The sequence below is a fragment of the Callospermophilus lateralis genome, unplaced genomic scaffold (assembly GCF_048772815.1).
Source record: "Callospermophilus lateralis isolate mCalLat2 unplaced genomic scaffold, mCalLat2.hap1 Scaffold_130, whole genome shotgun sequence".
Classification (NCBI taxonomy): Eukaryota; Metazoa; Chordata; class Mammalia; order Rodentia; family Sciuridae; genus Callospermophilus; species Callospermophilus lateralis.
The window spans coordinates 2,137,254-2,147,340 of NW_027512473.1; the positions used below are offsets into that span (position 1 = coordinate 2,137,254).

A 10,087-nucleotide genomic window follows, 5' to 3' on the forward strand; every position below is an offset into this window, starting at 1 on the left:
GGGGGGAGCTGGAAAGAGAATGTGGTTATAAAAAGGGAATATGAGAGATTCTTGGGTTGTTGAAAACATTCAGTATGTTGATCTGGTGGTAAATCCAAGAATCCAAATTTGTGCAAGTGAAAATAAGGAAATATGAACATGATCAGTCGACTGAATCAATGTCGACATTCTGGTTGTGATATTAAAATAAACTTTATAGAAAACTTTACTAATTGGGTGATACTGGACAAAATGTGCAAGGGATCTCTGTATTAATTCTTAAGTTGCATGTGAAACTATAATTATCTCAATAAAAACTAATTAAAAATATATACAAAGGTCGGATAAAGAGAGGTGCTCTTTGAGGTTACTCTGTTTTTCCACCACAGGCATCGTATCTAACACAATGGCCTTGTTGTAAAAATTTGAATAAGAGGAATTGATGCCCTGTGGTTACTTATCAACATACCAAAAATAAATTAAAGAAAGTATATTTCTAAAGATAATCTCTAAGTTCTATAAAATGCAGTTTTGCAAGGTTACTAAGTGTGGTTGTGTTTAGAATCCTGAAAGCAATTTCCTTATTTCAAAACCCAAACCTTCTGAAATAAATCTCCTTGGTTAAGAATGACTTATGCAATGCTATTCTGTATTACAAGGTAATGAAAAGGCAGGGGGCTTTTGTTTTGTTTTGTTTTCCAAGAGAGAACACATCTATGTAGCCACTAGGCATCTGTGTGTATAGCAGATGGTCACTATACTTTCACCACAGCACCATAGAAGCATGTATAGGAAAACTGATATGTCACAGGGCTTTTATTCTTTTTACAATACCTGCAAAAATTACAAGGGTATTCTCATTGCTTGGAAATTCTCTCTCTCTCTCTCTCTCTCTCTCTCTCTCTCTCTCTCTCTCTGTAGATAGATAGATAGATAGATAGATAGATATTTAACCAAACTCTAAATCCATGTGCAAAATGTAATGTTCTACATACCATAGAGAAAAATCTAGAAATATATAATATGTGAGTATGTGTGTGTATGTGTGTGTCTGTGTGTACAATAAAGTGAGAATCAGGAGAGAGTCCGTGTACTATTAACTGCAGGATGGCTTCTGGGTTGCATGATGTGGCCCCCAAAAAGTTATGTCCCAACCCTTAGAACCTTGAAGGCTGCTTTACTGGGAAAAGTGATCTCCATAGATGTACGTATTTGGGGATGAGGAGATCATCCTAGATTATTCAAATGGGTCCTAAATCCAATGAAAGTATCATTATCCCACTAAGGAAAAGAGAAAATAATATAAAAATGAAGGCAAAAGTTGGAGAAATGAGGCCACCCACACAGTAGAGTGGTCAGAGATGCCAGGGCAATCACCAGAAACTGGAAGAGACAAGGAACAGATTCCCCTAGGTCTCGCAGGGGGTTGGTAGGTGGGGAGACCATACAACAACCCTCTCAGATTTTGGACTTCTAACAACCTAAAAAAATAAATTAATTAAAAAAAATTCCATGAAAGTGCTATAAAGAAATAGAAGAATAATTCTATAATCTTGGATTTCAGAAGAGTATTTCTATAATCTACAATCCATTGTAAGCGTGACATGGATTTAAAAAGTTACAAAACACAGCTGGATACAAGTATGTAAAAATTACTTAAATCTACAACACAAGAAACTTTCTGAATTGATGGTTTGATTAAAAGGAAAAAAAAAAGGAAGTTTACATCCACACATCTTAGAAGGCTTATGAAGGCTTATGCTGAGTGGGTTCCCAAGTCAATCATTCTGTCTCTTACATCACATGGATCTGGATCTGCCCCTGAGGCTTCATCAAGGTTCTCTCACATGGACAAGAAAAGCAGGAGGTTCCTTCACAGACAGACAAGAAGAATAAAAGATATACAGAAGGACTGGGGATGCAGTTGAGAGGCAGAGCACTGGCATAGCATGCACAAGGTCCTGGGTTCTGTTCCCAGCACTGGAAAAAAAATGTAAAGAGGGCAGACTTAAATGATAGTGAACTGAGGATTAATGGCATGTAATTTCCCTGTTGCAGTCTTTTTCCAGAGTTAAGTTGCATTCCTGCCTTGGGAGACCAGGAGACATGCCAGTATCCTTGAGTTCCCTTAGTGGGCTTCTTCTTTTACTTTTAACGAAAGATGTCAAAATGAATTCATTTTATTATATTAAAGATGATTCCATTTCTTTGGCTCACTATTCTGCTTTTTAGAATCTAAAATATGGAAATAGCTGCAATCAGAAATATTAATCTAATGATTATATATTTAGTCCCTGGCATATGCCAGGCACTATTTAAGGCAACATGAGTACAGTGTTTCCTAAGATAGATGATCACTGAAGAATTATTTATAATTACAGAAACCACTTAGATTGATGTCCAGTAATAGGGGATTTATTGTGGACTATTTACTCAACATTACCTACACTAATGTTGCTCAAGCATTAAAGTGCCATTTGTAATATAAAAAAAAAAGTTATTTTAAGAGAAAAAACAACATATTAACACATTTAAATAACTGAATATAAACATTTTGAGCCTATATTTAGAACAAAAGATTGGAAGGATCAAAGTGTTCATAGTTGTTATCTTGGAATGGTGAGATTATTCATTTTATTATATTAAAGGATTATATTGCTGAGGATCCAACCCAGGGCCTTGCACTGGGAGGCGAGCACTCCATTGCTGAGTCACAACCCCATGAATTGATTTTATTATTCTCTTTTTAATATTTATTATTTTAGTTGTAGTTGGACACAATATTTTTTAAGAGAGAGAGAGAGAGAGAGAATTTTTTAATATTTATTTTTTAGTTATCGGCAGACATAGCATCTTTGTTTGTATGTGGTGCTGAGGATCGAACTGGGCCGCATGCATGCCAGGCGAGCGCGCTACTGCTTGAGCCACATCCCAAGCCCTGGACACAATATTTTTTATTCAGTTATTTATTTTTATGTGATGCTGAGAATCAAACCCAGGACCTTGCCCGTGCTAGGTGAGTGCTCTGCACTAAGACACAAACCTAGCCCGTACTGTTATTCTTAAAGCTTAGAATTTTGGCACTGTTCTAAGATCTTTGCAGATAATAACATCTTAGACCCTCACCACAAGAGGTACTATTATCATATGCATTTGTAGCTGGAGAAATTGACACACAGAGAGACTATGTCATTTGACCAAGGTTACATAGTTACTGCATGACAGTTTGGATTCAATCTCCCAAACAATCTGAAGTCTGAGTGTATGATGCCTTTAGACCTTAGTAAAATTTAATTGAACATGTCAGATGATTTAATACAGGTGATAAATGCCATAAGAATTCTGAAATGAGAGAGTTAGCTTGTACTGGTGTAGTTAAGAACAAGAGCAATGCTTCAGAAAATAAAGATTGGGTGAAATAAGAAAGGTGGAAAGGTAGACAAAGGTCACTCTAGGAGCAGAAGCAGTTCGGGAAGAGAAGCTAGGGAATGAGTTAATTGGGCTAATCTGATTAAGTTAACTGGAATTCCAAGACACTCCCAGAAGGAGGTTACATAACCTTCCATGTGGAAATTTAAAAACCATCTATTAAAGAGCTCTGTTGAAAGAAAAAACAGAGAAAGTACAGAATTTAGTTAAGATGATAATAATGAAAAGATTACAATTCTATGGAATATATAGATTAGAGAAAAAATTGTAACCAACATCTATATTGATAAAAACAAAAGAATGAAAATAAATTTTCAATAAACAGTCAAGGAAAAGGACATCAAGATAAACCAATAGCAACGCCCTAATGAAACTACATACAGTTGGTGTAGTTTGTGTTCCAGGACCTCCTTCCACCACAGATAGCCCATGGATGCTTAAGTCTCTTATATAGAATGGTATAGTATTTGCATACAATCTACCCATCATCTCTAATACAACATAAGTGCTATGTAAATAGCCATCGTATTATATTGTTTAGGGAATAATGACAAGAAAAAAGTCTGTACATGTTTAGTACAGATGCAACTCTTTTTAGATATTTTCAGTCCAAGGTTGGTTGAATCCATGGATGTAAAATCCACCCATATGAAGGGTCATTATGAAGAGTTTTTTTCCTTCAATGCAGCAATCCTACTTTTAGAAGTTTATTCTGAAGATACCTTGCTAAGAATAAAAATGCATATTACAAAAATTCAATGGAGGTTTATCTTTAATTATAAAATACTACATAGGATATTGGTTCAGTTAGCTGTGGTGCAAACACAATGGGGCATTCTGCAGCTGTCAAAAAGAACTAGGAAGATCAGTACAAACTGATATGGGATGGTTTCCAGGGAATACTGTGCAGTGATAAGAACATATATAGTATGTTACATGTTATGTAAGAAAGAGAAGAAAGCACATGTATATCTACTTATCATTACAAAAATGAATAGAAGAATAAATTAGAAAGCAATTATGTTCATCTCTGAGGGACCAAGGAAGGTATCCTTTTGTATAGCTTTGACTTATGAAGGTATATAAATATTCTGCATATTCAAAAACTAAATCAATAGACATGAAAAGAGTAAGTTTAAGTAGACAACAAACTTAAACAAACTTAATTTTAATTCAAATGACCATCATAACCAAACTAAAGGTGATGGAGATGGAGAAAAAAATTACTAGCTATAATCCACAATCTTAGATGGATTGTAAACAAATGCTGAACTCTTTTCAGAAGGTTTTTGTATTGTAGTGATGTTGGAAAAAAAGAATTCTGAAGCTAGTTTTTATATGCTCTAAGACTGAGTGAGTGTAAATGTGTCAATACTAGGATCTATGATTCTCATTGTATAAGAAAGATGCAAATATGGAATGAGAGTAGAAAAGAAACCATCCTATGGGGATAGTTTGTACTGAGATGGATTTATGTAAACCTATGATTTATAAAATGTTTGTGAGTATGCTTCTGTATCCACACACACACACACACACACACACACACGCACAAATCCAAGTTGAATACATGTGAATATATTTACTAACTTTTAATGCCAGAGGAGTCAAGAAAAGATACCCAGTAGCAATGATGACACATAGCATTAAGGTCTTGATCTTTACCCATTAAAAGAACCAGGTCTCCTGGGAGAAAGGTCACTCCAGGACTGGGATACAGATTCAAGATAAACCTGGAACAGCTTGTCTTGCTGGAAATTAGGAAAGGGCTCCCCACAAAAATGGTCTGAACATGTCACAAGGATGCAGGAATGACCTCGAAGATGTTCCCACTGGCCAAACTGATACTACTTGTAAACCAAAAATAATTAGTATGATAATGAATCATAAACCACCAAAAACATGGGAATTCATAAATCAGAAGAAAATAGAAGTCAGAAAATAGAAAATAGAAGAAAAACAGGAAAGAAGCAAGAAGCTCAGCGTATAGACTATAGACTGATGCCCTGGACAAAATGGGAAATGCAGAGATAAATGTAGAATTAGAGCACTAGAAAATCATCAGTTTGCCAACTTCAGAGTAAAGACTAAATCAGGCAACAGTCATGCTCAACCTAGGGGCCAGTTTTGAAAAGTGGCAGGATATTTGCATGGTTTTAAAACATCTCCCTGCAGACTCTTTATTAGGTGCAAGGGAAAATCAAAAATTAATCACACAATGAAGAAAGCAGGCAATACCTTGATAAGTGATCAAAATTAACATCATCTATAAGGAACAGGTGGGCTTCATGAGTCTCCAGATGTAACATTGCAAAGAAGGCATAATCCATTATACAGAATTCATTCCGAATACATAACCCCTGTGTAATCCCAGAGAAATGTCACACAAACACAAAATAAGGTACATATTGGTTAAATAGTGAAGGGAAGAAACTGTTTTTCAAAAACATTGACATCATAAAATATGGTCTCGAGAAATGTTTCAGAGTAAAGAAAGCCGAATAATCATGATAATTAAATGCAATACTTGACCCCAGATTGGATCCTGAAGGGGGCAAAATGCTTTTATAAAGAGCACCATTAGACCAACAAACTAAAATGGAAAATGGATGGCATATTAGATAAAAATATTGTGTTGATATAAATTCATGATATTGACAAGTATTAAAAAACAGAGTGTCTCCATTTTTCATAAAAGCAAGCTAAAGTATTTAGTCAAGTTGTATGTAACTTATATCCATATGGAAAAAAATTGTAGAGGAAGAGAGGATAAATGATAAAGCAAAGGGTAAAACATTAACCTCAATGTAAGCTTCTTAGAACATGATGAGATAATGTTACTCCTCTCGGTAAAGCTTTTAGAAACTTTCTACAGCAAATGGAGTAAAATCCCAGTTTCTTATCAGGACCTTTCAGGCCAGCAAAACTGAACTCCCCATGGCCTCTCTAGCATTATACAAAGACCTTTACAAAGAACTAGTCCCTGGAGCTCTCAGATCCTCAGATAATCCTACTCCTTCCTGGCTCTGAGATTTTACACATTCCAAGTCTCTGCTTTTTTTAATCTTCTATCACTCTTACTATCCAACTTCATCCTGGGGTTTTAGCTTATGTGTCATCTCTGTGCTCCCTGTAAAGTAGGCTTGCCTCCCTTCTCTCTCAGCATCTCTTTCAGCTATACTGTAATTATTTTATTCATTTGTCTGCTTGTATTTTTTTCTGTCCCCACCTCTTAGCTGGAGTGGGGAGTGGGGATTGACTCTATTATTCCACCATGATTCCATACCTCCCATTTAGTGCAAAGTAGAAAACCAAAGAAAACTTTGGAGTTATAATGGCCTCTCATAAAATTATGAAGACAGGGAGAAAATAAAAAGATCATCCTGGGAACAAATCTTTACTCCTCACACTTCAGACAGAGCCCTAATATCCAGAATATACAAAGAACTCAAAAAATTAGACAATAAGATAACAAATAACCCAATCAACAAATGGGCCAAGGACCTGAACAGAAATTTCTCAGAGGAGGACATACAATCAATCAACAAGTATATGAAAAAATGCTCACCATCTCTAGCAGTCAGAGAAATGCAAATCAAAACCACCCTAAGATACCATCTCACTCCAGTAAGATTGGCAGCCACTCTGAAGTCAAACAACAACAAGTGCTGGCGAGGATGTGGGGAAAAGGGTACTCTTGTACATTGCTGGTGGGACTGCAAATTGGTGCGGCCAATTTGGAAAGCAGTATGGAGATTTCTTGGAAAACTGGGAATGGAACCACCATTTGATCCAGCTATTCCCCTACTCGGTCTATTCCCTAAAGACCTAAAAAGAGCACACTATAGGGACACTGCTACATCCATGTTCATAGCAGGACAATTCACAATAGCAAGACTGTGGAACCAACCTAGATGCCCTTCAATAGACGAATGGATAAAAAAAATGTGACATTTATACACAATGGAGTATTACTCTGCATTAAGAAATGACAAAATCATAGAATTTGGAGGGAAATGGATGGCATTAGAGCAGATTATGCTAAGTGAAGCTAGCCAATCCCTCAAAAACAAATGCCAAATGTCTTCTTTGATATAAGGAGAGTAACTAAGAACAGAGTAGGGACGAAGAGCATGAGAAGAAGATTAACATTAAACAGGGATGAGAGGTGGGAGGGAAAGGGAGAGAGAAGGGAAATTGCATGTAAATGGAAGGAGACCCTCAGGGGTATACAAAATTACATACAAGAGGAAGTGAGGGGTAAGGAGGAAAAATATAAGGGGGGAGAAATGAATTACAGTAGAGGGGGTAGAGAGAGAAGAGGGGAGGGGGTGGGGGATTTGGGATAATAGAGGATAGGAAAGGCAGCAGAATACAACAGACACCAGAATGGCAATATGTAAATCAATGGTTGTGCAACTGATGTGATTCTGCAATCTGTATATGGGGTAAAAATGGGAGTTCATATCCCACTTGAATCAAAGTGTGAAATATAATATATCAAGAACTATGTACTGTTTTGAACAACCTACAATAAAAATTAATTAAAAAAAAGAAAATAAAAAGATCAGTCTTTGCCAAAATTGGGGGGAAAGGGGAATGAGTAGGCAGAGAACAGAAAATTTTTATGACAGTGAAATTATTCTTTATATCATTATGTATCCTTACAAAGGCATAGAATGTATGACTCACCAAAAGTGAACCCTAACATTAACCATGGGCTTTGGTTAATAAGGGTGTACAATGTAAGGTCATCCGTTGCACAAATCTGCCACTCTGGTACAGGGTGTTGACAGTAGAGGAGGCTGTACCATGCACAGGAGCAAGGGGATATAGGAAGCCTCTGTACTCTCAGAGTGTCTGTATTCTTTCAGCTTAACTTGGCTTGGAATCTAAAGTAGCTCTTAAAAAAGAAAAAAAAACTTAAAAAATTGTTCTAAGAGGTCCATTTCTGCATCTACCAGGAAGGACATTGGTGTGGAGGACAGTAACTTCTGTGGCTTCTAGCGCTTTGATGAAACCTTGGATGAGGGGTCTTCTGGCCTAACAGCTGCAGTTTCATATTGTAGGAACATTCATGGTTGCCCTGGGGGTTGCAGCTCTTGATAAGTTTGGTGTGGCTGAACCAAGAAAGGAAGCATATGCAGATTTCCACAGAAATTATGATTCCATGAAAGATTTTGAGGAGATGACTAGGGCCGGTATCTTTCAGAGTTGCAAAGTGATTTTGGAATATAAATAATTTCTTTGGATTGAGGTCCTTAGAAGTTTGTGCTCCTGAACTATAAAACATGAATACATAGGCTAAGGGAGAGTTTTTCTTGGTAAATAAACAATTAACAAATACTGTAGACAGTGTTTGCTTGATTCTTATTGATAATTTGGAGCACTTAAAAGCAAAAACATAATTGGTTGGAAACTTTTAACACCGTTTATGAACCTCATGAAGATAACTCGGTTTCAGTATTTCTTACAATTTTCATTGTTTTTATACGTCTTTAATTACTCTGATGTTTCGTTTATTTCAGTGGGTTACTTCTAGGTGCAATTACCTGGTCCTGGCCTTGAAATGGTCTTCAGGAGTCCAAATAAAATTTCTGTATTGTGGACTCTAAGAAATGAGAATGAGGTAAAGCAAGCAGTTTAGGACTGACTAGTTGGATCATCTCAGTGGACTCTGGGGAAGTAGGTGCTGTGCCTATTCCCAAGATAATTAGGGCAGGGGAATAGTGAGTCCCTTATCAACACTTCTAAGAAAAATACTGCTATTTTGTAGTCTCCTAGACCATTTTATTCTTTTCTTTAAAGGTGGGTTTTTTTATTTAAAAAAAAATTTTTAATTTTTTTTTGTTTTAATTGTAGATGGACACAATACCTTTATTTTATTTATTTATTTTTTATATGGTGCTGAAAATCAAACTCAGTACCTCACATGTGCTAGGCAAGCACCCTACCACTGAGCCACAACCTCAGCCCCCAAAGTAGATTTTGTTTTTTAGAGCTATTTTATCTTCATAGCAAAGCGGAGCAGAAAGTACGGAGATTTCCCATATACTCCTGCTGCTACACACAGACCCTCTGAAAAGAGGTGGTTGAGGTGTCAGTCCTGGGTTGGTTGGTTTGCATATGAAAATCCAGCTCTCCAGAAAGTCCTTTGCTGTTGGCTAACTCTCGAAGGGGCAGTCTTTTCCTAGTCAGCAAGGCTCCAAAACATTAAAGCATCAGAACCACATGGTTAATGCAATGAAGTACAGAGATATTGGGTTATTTTCTCAGGTCACTAATAGGGCTGAAGAAAAGCCAGGGATATTTTTCTTGTGGCTACTATCAGAGCACTCCAGGGAATTTTGATTTCTTGAAAAGTAAATCTTCCAGACAAATGCTATAGAAAAATCTCTACTTTCTTCTATTAACCAACATGGCAGGAATATTATGATAACCACAGATTGTTTTTTTTCCCATCAATTTCCTAACTGGAAAAAAAGTCACAACATTTGAGTTCCTTTAAACAATTCCTTGATATATGCACCTAGTTACTTTTAGAGACAAGACATAGAAGATATGAATGGGGAAGGATGCTGCTGCGATGACTCACTTGCATCAGCTGGTACAGAGGAACAGGATAGAGAGTGCACCTGAGAATAGAACAGTACACCTGCAGACCTGGCCAGGGGAGGTC

The 10,087-nt window shown here is 36.6% G+C and overlaps 1 pseudogene; it reads left to right on the top strand.

Annotated features, from left to right (window-relative positions):
- Positions 1-1,583: 1,583 nt before the first annotated feature.
- On the top strand, positions 1,584-8,650 carry LOC143640175 (cytochrome c oxidase subunit 6C pseudogene; annotated as a pseudogene).
- Positions 8,651-10,087: the final 1,437 nt, after the last annotated feature.